Source organism: Gymnodraco acuticeps, unplaced genomic scaffold, assembly GCF_902827175.1.
Source record: "Gymnodraco acuticeps unplaced genomic scaffold, fGymAcu1.1, whole genome shotgun sequence".
Taxonomy (NCBI): domain Eukaryota; kingdom Metazoa; phylum Chordata; class Actinopteri; order Perciformes; family Bathydraconidae; genus Gymnodraco; species Gymnodraco acuticeps.
The window spans coordinates 155,078-169,020 of NW_022991356.1; the positions used below are offsets into that span (position 1 = coordinate 155,078).

General features: G+C 40.7%; 1 protein-coding gene across 2 annotated transcripts in view; it reads right to left on the bottom strand.

Moving 5' to 3' along the window:
* The window catches only part of LOC117562778 (protein phosphatase 1 regulatory subunit 29), a gene marked incomplete at its 5' end in the record, with an annotated part of 52,335 nt that extends 38,490 nt beyond the window's left edge, over positions 1 to 13,845 (bottom strand). For both annotated transcript variants that reach the window (XR_004571616.1, XM_034240663.1), the window contains 1 exon segment: positions 13,621 to 13,845.
* Between the last annotated feature and the right edge of the window lie 98 nt (positions 13,846 to 13,943).

The window sequence follows — 13,943 nt, forward strand, 5'->3', positions numbered from 1 at the left end:
TTCTAAAATAGAACTCCCTGCAGGAAAGACCAACTCAGAGGCCATTACAGTACATTGCACAGTAGGCCTATGAGGCAGCCGAGGGTTTAAAGTAATCATGTTCGTTTTTGGTTATTATTGTAATGTCTCAAATGTAATATGGTAACATTATTGGAAACAAGTAAACCGCAATTCTATGATTGCAACTCAAACCTCTCAAAAAATATCAAAAATGGAAGCAATAAACTGACAAGAGGAAAAATTAATGGTATGGATATTTCTATGCCTGTTATTGTCACATCTCTTACAAATTATACCTTGTTGTTATCATACAAAACATCTAATACCCATTCTGAATGTGCACATTCACATGCACACACAGACACAATGGTAGTTCAAATAGAAGGGGTCACTATGTTTATGAGGTTCAGGTGTGAGAAGATGTTTTAATAAAATCACTGCATCTCAGCTGGACACACATAAATACACACACAAACACACACTCACATCGAGTACAGTCCACATTACAAGACAGAGACAGGTATCAAGTCTGTACGTGTGGCAATACACCAAAAAAGCATAGCAATAATGTGTAATATTCTTGTCAAAAACACACAAAGACGTGGATACACTGACAAACACATTTACAGCCAACCACAGAAACTCTTCTCCTTTGTAAGAACTCACATGGATTTCTCTTGTCCTATCACCATCCTCACATACTCCAAGTTCTGGGTTAAGAGCTGCAAATACTTGACCTGTGACTTAATTCTGGAGATTTATCATCATTTCACCCTCACTGACTCACCCCAATCTCGTTCCTCTCACTCCTCTGGTCTTACAGTGAAACATTTCTCCAGTATTTTACATTCACAGTCCATTCCCTCTCGCTTCCACTCCATCCTTCCTCGTCTTCCTCTCTTAACCTTTCCCACAAGATTAATTGATGGCCTCACCTTTCTGTCATTCTCTCACTTTATCTCCCTCCCTTATTTCTTACTGTTGGTGCTCCCCTCTGAACCGGGACCCATTAGTCTCCCACATGAAGGCAAACTCTTCAATCTGATGCAAGCAGCCCAACATTGGGCTTCTCCTCAATAATGGCACTACTAAAATGCATATAAATAAATGTATCGCAAACTCTGACATCTCAGTTAAATGTGGAGAAGGAAATTCCTTTTACTAAACATATTAACCTATCATTTTTACCTGCTTTGTACTCATTTGAAAAAATCTAATAATGACTGTTAAAAAGCTTCTTGTGGGAAATACAGTAATACCAATCATTTTAATCCACAGAAAGAGACCAAACTATTAGGAGGCACATAAGCATAAGAAAAACAAGACTGCGGGTAAGTCAATCAAAGTTACAGCAAGAAGAGTTTAAAACATTGGGTGTAAGAAGATTTAAGATAAAGGGCACAAAAGTCTCGCTCATCTTTGGACTTATCTTCTTAAAAAGGGGCTTAACTTATGGTCATATGTTTGCTCAGAAGTCATTACAATCTAGAAATGCTTTGACTTCATGATAGTGGTGGGACTGTAAAAAAGCACAAACTGTAACAGGATGAGGAATATTAATTTATTTATTTAATTGTCAGTAAAATAGAATTACTGACACACAAAGTAGGACAGTACACCCCAAGTCCTGAGTTTGGTCATAAAGCATGTTGACCATGTATAGCCATTCCTGACTGATAATAGAGAGGTAGAGCACTGTGTCACAGAAGAGGAACCAAAAATAAGGAGAAATAGGGACAACAATAATTTATGTTTTTTTTTTTTTTTAGATGAAAGTGTTTTTGTTTTCTTCTTGGAGGTATTTATTTTTCAAGTTAAAAACATAACGCAAATGAAAGATTATCTCATGAGAACACACAGTAAAAAAAACATTATCGCTCAAACGGGACTTTTTGGTGAACGCCTATCCATACATACTAAAGGACAAAGACAACACACACATGATTGAACAATGTTGACCATAGCAACTTCTCCTTCTCTTTTACTTACGTTTGGAACCATCTCAAATGTGACATTGAGGAAACTGTTTTTCCTCTCTCGAAAGTGTGCCAGTCATGAGGGAGGAGGAAACATGTGTGAGGGAGAGAAGTAGCTGTCCTGTACCCAAGTCTGCACATCTAAGAGTTGTTAAGATGAATTATAGATTCAAAGTGGATAGGAAGCAGGTTCAAGACCTGTATCGGCCTTACATCAATAAGGTGGTGAGGTCAGATGGTGAGGTGTGAGGAGAGGCTGGGGGAGGAGGAAGACAAGAAGCATTGAAGGTAGCGCAGGATGAAAGAACTGGAACAAAGAACCAAGGAGAAAAAAAGGGGGACAAGGTTTAAGAAAAATAAGAGAGAAAGTGGGAAAGTAGGAAAGTGATAGAAAGTGAGAAAAAAGCAAGAAGAGAAGAGACAGGGAAATCATGAGATGACAAAAGAAAATGACAGGAAAGTAAACAGCTGTTTGACACTGGGAGAAAGATAACAAAGAACAAGCCTCATTATAACTCCTGCTCTCCTCTGGGCTGCTTTAGACATTTTAGAAGCCGTCATTATCAGTTTTACCTGCTTTCCAATTCCTCGCTCAGGCCTATCTCTCCCACCTCTCTGACAGCTTGGCAAGGGTAAGAATGCTCCCGTAATTATGTCTGTTTTTTTTTTTTCTGTCTCTCTTGTTTTCTAACTGACATCCTCCAGCTAGCCACAGCAGGGGATCCAATTTAAAACATGGAGAATCAATGTGTGGCTTTTCTCAGAGCGGTAACAATGTCCAGCACCCACTCTTGGTGGGATGATACACGTTGATGGATTGAAGTAAACATGAGGTGGCTAGCTAGCAGCTTTCTGTCGATCTGTCCGGCGCTCTGTCTGTCTAACTTTTCCTGTGCAGTCTTTCTCTGCCTCCGTCCGTGGGCGACAGTATTTCTTCCCCGTGATGATACGTGCATGTAAGCATGCCGGATTATGGCTTCTGTTCATACAGAAAGAGAAGCTGGATGGAAGAATAATTGTGGCTTTGGTTGTGAGAACAATGGTTTCATACACTGCCGACTGCAACGCTAATGATCACTGCAACTTTTGTACTGTTTTTGGAAGCGAAGTGTGCCCACAAAAAGGATTATTTTAGCAAAAGTGCAATGCAATGTAGGCTGTAATTAATATCTGCATTGTGGTGCTTTCCAATAAAAAGGTGCTAATTGTTAGGGAATTTTGCCTAGGTATTCAACCTTTGACACAGTTCATCATTTTCTCCTCTCACTGTCTCCTTTCCCACGGCATAGGTCTACGGCCTTGGGTATTGCTGCTATCTCTCTTAAGGAGGAGCAGCTTGGGCGCATTGTTGTTTCCAGTCTATGACAGAGCACAAGCCGCCATGAGGTAATGTACTGTTCAGGGACGAAGGTTCCCTGGCGCGCATTCTTTTCTATGGACGAGAGCTCTAGTTAGATTCAGGGTCCATAATGTTTAGTCTCACTGATGAAGAATGTTGATTATTACACTCCGAAACTAGTAAAACCTCGAGCTACAGAAAGAGTTCTTCAGAATTGGTTTGGCAACCGCTGTGTCAACTCGTGACACACCACCTGTCTTGTCAACTCTCCGGCCGTAACTCCAAATAAACCATCAGTGTTTGACATCAAAGCTCCAGCTCATCCCGTGTCTCCTTCATGAGTCGGTGACTCCCACAGAATTGCTACACAGAAGTTTCCTCCACACTAAGGTTTCTCATCTTTATAAAAATAATATTGTCTGTTGTTGAGAGTCGTACATCACAATATGTTGCTTTGTTTGATTGTATTCATGCAGAGGTTGTATTTTTTATTTAGGTGTTACAAAGACAACTAACATCCCCATTGAATACACAGTATTAAAATGTGTTTGCAATTCAACCAAGGATGTAGTGTAAATCTGCCATGACACAAACTGAATAATGAGACAGAAATAAACATTCATAAGGAAGAAGAGTCATTTTTCCTGAGGCGCAAGGCAAGTTCAGAAGGTTAATAAGCCCATCAGTCAGTCAGCCAATGCTTTATTTCCACATAATAATAGAAGCTTATTCAAACAGCAGCTCACAATTATTCCAACCATGCATTTTCTGAAGTAGTGTAGTCAGGGTAAAGCTAATGATGTATTAAACAAATTGTCTCTCTATCTTTGGATTGTCTTTGAAGTAACCTTTAGGGGCTTTACAACTATTGACCAACCCCTACCGAGTACAGTATTTGCTGCAAACAGGTCGCTCTCATTCTAGGCTACCTAGATAATATAACCCTGACATGCTTACCAAGTTTAAAATAACACCGGGCTAGGTCTCAGACGACACACTGTTCCTCATTTAGTGCTCCAGTTTGACTTTCTTGGCAATGTATGTCTGTGTGCTGCGTTAGGCGCGCGAACGTCTTCTTCGAGACCCTGTCACACACACAAGTTACAGCCCAGTGATAACTTTCTTAAACCAAAATCCAAACTTTTTAAAAGCACATTTGCTTATTTGAGTAGAAGGCTGCGGCAGAGGGTGACATGACAAACAGCACAGCGCGTAAAGTTGGATGAAATGCGGCATCGCTTGGGAGCAGAACTCAAACTCAGTAAGAGGCGCCTTCTTCACAGAGTTCAGCACGATCTTGTCAGCATCTCTGGATCTGGTGTGACTCAGAGCTGAGTCGCCCGTTTGTTTACTGAGCACATCTGCACAGCAGCCCTTCATCTTCTTTTATTTAACATTCTGCGAGTATCAACTGTATTCCTTAACAGAATTAATACGGGACAAATATTCGTTAGTTCAAAACGTATTTTCTGTGCTCAAACAGTTTCATCTCATGGCAGGTTGTAGACTAAGTTCACATGTATAGATCAAACTGGAATAGGAATAAATGAATAAGGAACACGGTGTATCTGAAGTGAAGTCTGACTCACAGCCAGTCAAGTCATAAACAGGGGGAATTACTTTTTCTGTTCAAACAGATAATCAAAGCAGCCTCAGAAAAAAACATTCATACATCAAATTGTCGCTATAGAAGGCCTCTCCCATACACAGACAACCATAGCACAAGTGTTGTCAAACAGAGAAGATCAAGTTAAAACGTCATGATATTTTTGATTAGGAAAAGTTTAGCATAATAAAGTCGTTTCTGTATAGAACTAAGTGAGTTAACCTTGTGTAACACATATCAGAACCAAAGTGTTGTTTAATACCTTGACCTGGTTTAGGGAGGGAGGAAAAACCCCATCAGTTTACAGGGGCCCTTGTTTGTATTTAGGTTTGATTGCTAAAGTGCCTCCATTGTGCTCCTTTGTTTACTTGCGTGACATGACATCACTATGTAACACTTGTGCTTCTATTGGCTACAGAGCTCCAACTCATTCTACTTTATAGGCATAGGGGCGGACTTCTCAAATTGGTTGACCAAGTCCAACAAAGCTGTCCAGCTAACCAATCAGAGCAGACTGGGCTCTGCTTTCAGACAGAGGGTGAAAAGAGGTGCTGCAGCACAGGCAGTATGAGAAGAAAAGGGACGTTATGAACATTAAAGCACGTAAATGTCACAGCAGAGGCACTAAATACAAATATGAACTTATAAGCAACATTACATTACATTGCATTTAGCTGACGCTTTTATCCAAAGCGACTTACAATAAGTGCGTTCAACCAACAAAATACAAACATAAAGAAAACAGAATCATATAAGTACATCAGGCTTCATAGAGCTAAAACATTTTAAGTGCTACTCAACTGGCTTTAGATAAGCCAGTCCTCTATTAGTATATAAGTGCTTTGTTAATAGTTCTATCGATCGAAGTGGAGTCGAAAGAGATGAGTTTTCAGTCTGCGCCGGAAGATGTGTAAGCTATCTGCTGTCCTGATGTCAATGGGGAGCTCATTCCACCATCTTGGAGCCAGATAGCAAACCGATGTGTTTTTGCTGATGGGAACTTGGGTCCCCCTCGCAGCGAGGGTGCAGCGAGCTGTTTGGTTGATGCAGAGCGTAGTGCACGCGCTGGGGTGTACAGTTTAACCATGTCCTGGATGTAGGAAGGGCCAGATCCATTCGCAGCATGGTACGCAAGTACCATTGTCTTGAAGTGGATTCTAGCAGTTACCGGAAGCCAGTGAAAGGAGCGGAGGAGCGGAGTCGTGTGGGAAAAGTAGAAGGTTGAAGACCAGACGAGCCGCTGCATTCTGGATGAGCTGCAGAGGTCGGATGGCACATGCAGGTAGACCAGCCAGGAGGGAGTTGCAGTAGTCGTGAGATGACGAGAGCCTGGACCAGAACCTGAGTCGCTTTCTGAGTCAGCTGGGGACGTATCTTCTTCCTGATGTTGTAAAGCGTGTATCTGCAGCAGCGGGTTGTAGCAGCGATGTTTACAAATAAGCATAATAGGGCTCCTTTAGTTTGAAATGAATGTAAGATTGCCATCAAAGGATATTATCACATTCAATTTAAACAATTGGATCCCCTCACAGTATTCAGAGTTCAACCTCACTCTAATCTGCCTTCTTATAACAGAAATAGTTTAAAGTGGACTAAAAGTAGCCTCTCAGTCGGTATCTTATTAATACCCACATCTTGGATTCAATTTCCAGGACCACTTCAGGTTCACATCACTCCACCAAGTAATGGACTGTTTCAAGCTTCCTTATTGCTTTTCTTCCCTTCAACACATCAGTCTTTATTAGAGGAGAGGAGAATCTACATTACGGGCAGGGCCAGGGCCAGGGAATTACCATCATTTTCCAAGAGCAAGCTAATGGGGGTTCTGCGTAAGTGATACCTGAGTTTACATGCTTAGTAGATCTTAGTAATACCACACAATGGTAACGACATCATGCTTGGATGCTGGTGCTTTGGGTTGGTGCAGTGAAACGTGTTTTGAGTGCCTAGCGCAAGTGATTGAAAACAGAAGGAGATTGAATAGCCTGTTTTTCTTCTGATGCCTAAAGGGAATTTAACCATCTTGGAAGCTGCTGGTCTGAAAAGTCCTGCAACGTGTATATCCGGCTACAGTAGGCAGGCTGTTCTGTGAGAAAGAGGCGTACAGTAAGAGGACAAATACGGTCATAATCTCTGCGCAATAAACGCCCATCCCCCATCCATCTCCTTTTTTCAGAACATTAGAGACTGCATGGACCTAGAAAATATCATAGCTCTCATAAAATATACATGCTAGATACACAGGGAAAAAACACACACAGTGCAGTATTCCCTGCTTGTGAGAGTATGAAACAGCGCACTCTGAGTGTGGAGGCACAACATCTCCAAGGGAGGATTGTCTGAATGACTTTCTTTGATCATATTCCTCTTCCATCCACTGCTTTAACCCTTTGACTGTGCTTTTCTTTTCTTGGCTCCAACTGCTCTTATATGGAGGTGGCTTCTGTATTAGGCTTTTGCAACCATACTGAGCTGATTACAGCACTAGATGGGTCGGCTTATGCAACATGTATGGCTCGCTGCATGGGGGGGATGTATCTTTTTCTCTCATGGTCTACTGCTGTCTCTTGTCCCGCTCTCTGGGTTTGTTGGTCACATCCCTGGTGGAATATATGACCAAACTGTAATGTTTTATTTAAAAGGTTGAGAACCACATTGTATTTGTGACTTTAAATGATAGTTTGGTTTTCGGGGGACATCTCAACATCTGTCCAGGGACTACAGACAATTGGCTATCTTTGGTGCATGTGTACAGCAATTTTTATTAATGTGTCTGTCCCTGTAAAATAAACAATAGATACAAATATTAATAGATAGATGACCTCATTGGTTGTGTCTGCTTTAGCCTTTCCCCTATAACATGGATTAGCATGGATAAAGTTGATCCATGCATCATCCTGCTCTTCTCTAATACAAACTCACTTTTTCCTTTCTCAAGATGTAGACAAGGGTCTTGCTATCAAGGCAATTACATTCCCTCATGTCTTCTCCTCTGACTTGCTTTTTATCCTTTCAGATCGACCCCATTTCCCTTCTCCCCACTGTCATTACGTCATTTCTCTCTCCTCTCCCCTCCTTTCCTCTAGTCTCTAATTGAGGGTACGCTACAGACAGAATGTGTGGGGTGTGTGCCTGAACTGTATGTTTGAGTTTATAAGTATACATGGTGTTCACTACAGCAACCACTATTGCATCGATAGAGTTAAGATCCGTACTGACGTTCTGAGGATATACTATAGCTTCAAACACTACACTGGAATGTCTCTCCCTTCTGCAGAATCTAATTACAGTTATACTTCACTTTCTTTTTAGTTATTTTGATGTCACTGGCGCTCTTACACACACACGAGGTGCTGATAATTACTTCAAGGTTGCAGCTTCATTAGCCAGCAGACCTGGCAAGATAAACACTTCAAAGAGTGGAAAGAAAAAATGAGGGAGGATGTTGCGAGCCAGAAAAAGTGATGTTAAAAAGTTGAGCAAGGGAACGGGAATCAAATCAGGACAAGATATGACATAATACAGCATATGCTCTATAAATGTATATTTAAAGAATCCTTTCATTTACTCTTTGAACGCATATCTGTGAGTTGGCCTCAGTGTCCCTCTGCATATCTGTGTATGTGTGCATCTGTGTGTACCGTCTGTTCTGTGCATCAGAATGCACCCATGCAAGAAAAAAGTAATTGCAGTATGGGGATGAGAGAACACAGAAACAACTATACAACAAAGCCTTCAATGCATTGGAAATAACTGAGAAAGAGTTAAGACACAAAGAACATAGCAACAAATCTTCTTAACTCTCTCTCTGCATGGCAACTGGACTCTAAACATGTTGTACTGTACAGTTCAAACACTGTTTCAAAGCAGGAAAGGCCAGTGATGTAACCTATGTAAGCAGGATTAGTGAATGCTAGACACAGCATACTGGCACACTGACTGCACCGCAAAACACCACAACTAGGACATCAGGAGCACAGATGCAGACGTGAGAGACAAAGAAGAATAGAAAGAGCCTAAAAAGAGTTTGTACATGCAATCACTGTCTGTCTCAAACAAAAGAGGCACAGTATCAAGCCCATCAGCACAAAAGCAACAGAAAAAAATCAAAGGATTGAAAGTGGAACAGGTGAAAGACAGAGGTAAAGTCTACAGCGGTGTAAATGTAGAAAGAGAGATGTAAATGTAAATATAGTATTAAAGTGTCTTTCCTTCCTGTTCTTCATCTTATTCTCCTGTGAACTCGTATGGCATGAATTTGGAAAGCATGTTTCGCTTTGTACGCCTCTTTACGGTGCATACAGTTTAACAAAGGCAGCGGGAAACGTGATGATTTAAGTGCAGGTCTCTAATGTCTAATAATATCCCCAGGTTCCTGCTATTTTTACTCTTTCTTTTTTTACTGGCCACTGAAATGTAGTTTGAAAGAGTAGCCAACGCATGGGCGTACACAGCACCACAATATTGTGCGCTAATGAGTCAGAAGCACAGACTGTATCAAGTAAGGCCAAATATAAAAAAGACATATGCAAATGATATGGCAAACTAAAAACTGAAGAAAGTGAGTCTGAGGTAAGATAAACTAGGAATAAAGGTTTTAATTGGCAGGTGCTATTTTGCCTCACAGCTACCTGAAGTATGTTTGACAAATGTACTGGTGACAATCAAGTCTTAACTGAGTAGCAGTAACCCTTCCCCATCTGTTTTTGGGACTAAAAGAGCTCACTAAGAGTAATTGACAGCCGCTTTGACATCTGAGATAATGGGAAAAGCAAAGTAATGAAAGTCTCAGTGGATATCAGTCAAAATAAGCTCAAAACTCATCAGTAAAACATGTCACACACTTGATGAGATTCAAACTGTGAGGTAATTTAATGCTTCATTCCTTCAGCCCTCCTCCACTGGCAGCACCCACATACGCAGACAAGACTCCAGACAACGCTTACACTCTCTCTCTCTCACACACCACACACACGCACAAAATGCATTTTCTTTTATCACTTTCAGACTGCTTCTATGCTCACACATACATAGAAATACTTGCACACACAGCTTACAGTACTTGTCGTCAGACACAACATACTCAAAGTCTCAGTTCTAGGCTGCCACCAATCGATAATCCCATTATAGCTGAAAAGGCTCTTTTATTTGTTCTGATTGAGTTTGTGGTGAGGAGGAGGCATGGTTCATAATTAAAGCAGGATTTTCCGATTGATGGTTAATGGGGTGGATCGAAATGTAAGCAGACACTTGGGCTATGCCACATATAGGAAACATTATGATAAAGTGTTCTTTCCGAAAACGCCTCTCTTCTCTCTCTCTCTCTCCTCTCTCTCTTCTCTCTCTCTCTCTCTCTCTCTCTCTCTCTCTCTCTCTCTCTCTCTCTCTCTCTCTCTCTCTACACCCCTCGTGCAGCCCATCCCGCCTCTCTTTAACTTTGAAGTGTAGTGATGATGTGTGGGCATGTGATTTCAAGGCCAATTTAGATACAAATTAGCTGGAGCAGTAGTCACAACCTAAACTGAAATGTCCCACACCGTATATAGACTGTAGAAGCCATGACAAAGACACACAAGCATGTAGACGCAAAACCTCCAGGATGTCCATACATTAAACATAAAACACTAGGGCTATGAACTTTTATATGTTAACCCTTGTGATTAAATCAGAAAGCTTAATATAAAACAATGAAAAAATGCAAATTGATGACATTCGCAAGACCTAAACTTCCCTAGCGTAATTCCAGCACGGATGTTTTCCATGAATTGCATGGTAGTGAAAATGCAAAGAAGGTGCAAAAGCGGGCACAAGCTACACTGACTGGAGACCACAGGACCTCAGTTAGCAGGGATCAATAGCACACCTACTCGATGACTTATGATAGCTGCACTCGCTTCAGGTGTAGTGAAAATGGAGGAACAGCATTTTACCGAAACATGCATCAATTTCTTAACGTTGCTGAGATTGTAAGTGATTCACAGCACTCATAGCCTCTGATGCATTCTCATATCGTCGGAATGGTTTAAACCTGGAATGCAGCTTTACTGGTTGACTGAATGGTAAGCCGTGGTTGTACTGGACAGCTTGTACGTACAGTGTGAGGACTGTGTGCTACACTGCGTCCCAGGGCAACCGCTCCCTCAGGCTGTTTCTGTAACAGTCTGGGCTTCATTAGGATTCACACCGCTGGCAATACTGTATAACTAACATGTGCACTGCTGGTTTCAGGGTCTTGCGTGGCACCACGGGTTCAGCGATACAGAACATTAAACATGGATGCGCCATGTAGAATGCCACAGTATGTTATGTGTCAAAATGTAGATAAGCTTCACACACTGCAGATAAGATTGAACTATTTTGAAAATGTTTGTACCCACCTTCGAAAAGCAGGTACATATTTAATAATAAAAACCTATGGTGCAGAAACCATATTACACATGCTAATGAAAGGCAGCAGCATCAGCAGCAGCAGCTCATCCAACCGGACTGGAAGGATTTATATGCAATTGAAATGTTAACAATGTTGTAAATGGCTCTGAGATCTTACAGGGACAGCCCTAATGTCTTCCTCAATCTCATCAAGTAAGTCAATAATTGCGTACCTTAATAGCCTACAATGGTTAATAGTTTCTCTGTTGGTTAACTGAAACGATGTTAATGTATAAATATGCTCTCCTTGGCATGCCTGGAATGATATCAGTGCCCTTGGCCCACTGTAATTATCACTGTATTATTAGTGTTACACTACATGCATCATGTCTCTTTAACAGCCCCTGTATCAACTACAAGGCCAGCGTTCCTTGGAGATTTCATTGATAATCAAGCTTTGATTTTTATGAATAAGGCTCACACTTTAAGTTGGGTTGTTAGCATTTTAAAGAGGTCGATTTGACTTTGAAATGCTAATTAATTATTTCATTACATTTACAGGAGAGGATGTACTCTGTCGCTTTCATGGTGTCATAGATGTCAATCAGAGGCTGTTTTATGTTTTGCTCTACTGTTCACAAAGCATCAAAACGTTTTAGGTTGTCAAAAGGTCCTGTAAGAGGCCCCTATAGAGGTCATTCTGCTGATTTAAAGTGACTTACTAAATGACAGTGCCATCTTTTAGGAGGTTTTTTAGATATAACATTCGAAAAAAAATAGAAATATATAGGGGATGTGTTCAGGCGATTATATCACTGTTGGATGTAACTGTGTGATGAACCATGCACATTCTCACAGGGTTACTTAGCAGGTCACAGCTGATCATATAGATAACAGTCACGTGGCATCACACATGAGCTATCACATTTGATCAGAAGCTAACACCCAATTTCTTAATCTACTGTATGTGTACACAGGGAAATATTAGCCCTTCAAATTGAAATGCTTATTTTATTTATGTCTTATTTGATGTGACCCCATGCTATCTTTTTTCAAACAGACAATCAACTTTAAATGGCTGCTTCCATGATTGTATGTGAAGAAAATGTATACATCTGATTAGCAAATTAGAATATTCATGCATCACATTTAAGAAAAAAAAAAACTACCTGTCTTCATGTCCTACATAAAATGCTATATGCACAACCCTAAAATACTGCATAAAATGTAAAACCTTTGTCCTTATTACATTTGAAATGTAGCTAAATATCTATCCGCCTATCTATCCATCTATTACATTGCATTTAGCTGACGCTTTTATCCAAAGCGACTTACAATAAGTACATTCGACCAGGAAGACACAACCTTGAAGAAAACAGAATCATATAAGTACATCAGGTTTCATAGAGCTAAACATTTCAAGTGCTACTCAACTGGCTATAGATAAGCCAGTCCTTTATTATTATATAAGTGCTCGGTTAGCAGTTCTTTGTTAGTAATTCTATCGCTCGAAGTGGAGTCGAAGAGATGAGTTTTCAGTCTGCACCGGAAGGTGTGTAAGCTTTCTGCTGTCCTGATGTCAATGGGGAGCTCATTCCACCATTTTGGAGCCATCTATAAATGTCATATTAGAAAAATGCCAAATGAATGTACTGCACAGACATAATGAATATGTTCCTGATAGTATATAACAATAATGACTAATGAGCACCACACAATGAACATAAAGGTGGCGGCTGAGTTTGCTCGGCATTGCATTTGTCTTTGAAGAGCAAGATTGCCCCTCAGAGCTAGCACAGAAGGCGGGAGGAGAACGGAGACGAAATAATTACAACAATTACTCCTTTTACTTTATCTCTGCCTGACACACGGCACACACACACATGCACACACAGAGAAATTATAATAGCAGTGGTAAGTGAAGTACTGTCAGCGCTAATGACAATGTTGCCAGTAAAATAAGTGCAGTAAAGGCAGGGGAGATGGCATAATATATATAGCTTCAAACACTTAAATATAATGTACCTGAGTATATGACACACATGCAAGTAAAGGCAAGAAGATGATGCCAAACTGAGTTTTTGTGTCGTTGCATAAACATAAGATTACATTAAATGTGCTTTGTGTGTGTGACATTGCAGAAATAAGGTCAGACATGCTGAGTGTGTTCATGGAAAAACACTCACACACGCAGGTGGTGAATGATTCGTAGAAATCAAATTAAAAAGATTTAAAAGCTATCAGCCATACAAATGGGTCCACTTCATAAATAAGGACCCTGTTGATACACAATAGGAAATAAATGACTTTTATCAAAGAGAATATCCAACCTGTTTCCACTCTTTGTTGACTCCTCTCACTTTTCAGCGGCCTTCATCGTGACACAAAGATCTGCTCGTCCGGGCATGTGTCCTTCATGAACGGTTTCTCGGGGTTGGGGGGGGGGGGGTTGGCAGGTGGTTCGAGGTTGTACAGCAAAATGAGTTGGTACTTTTGCTCTGCTTGTGGTAAAGGTCCTCTGCGCTTCTGCCAGGATTACAGGAAAGGAAACTGGGCTGAAATTAAGAAATATACAAAAAAAAGACGGGATTAAGTGAAAAGAACTCACTCTTAACTTTAACGTCACTGGGCAATTGGCAAAAAAAAAAGTCTA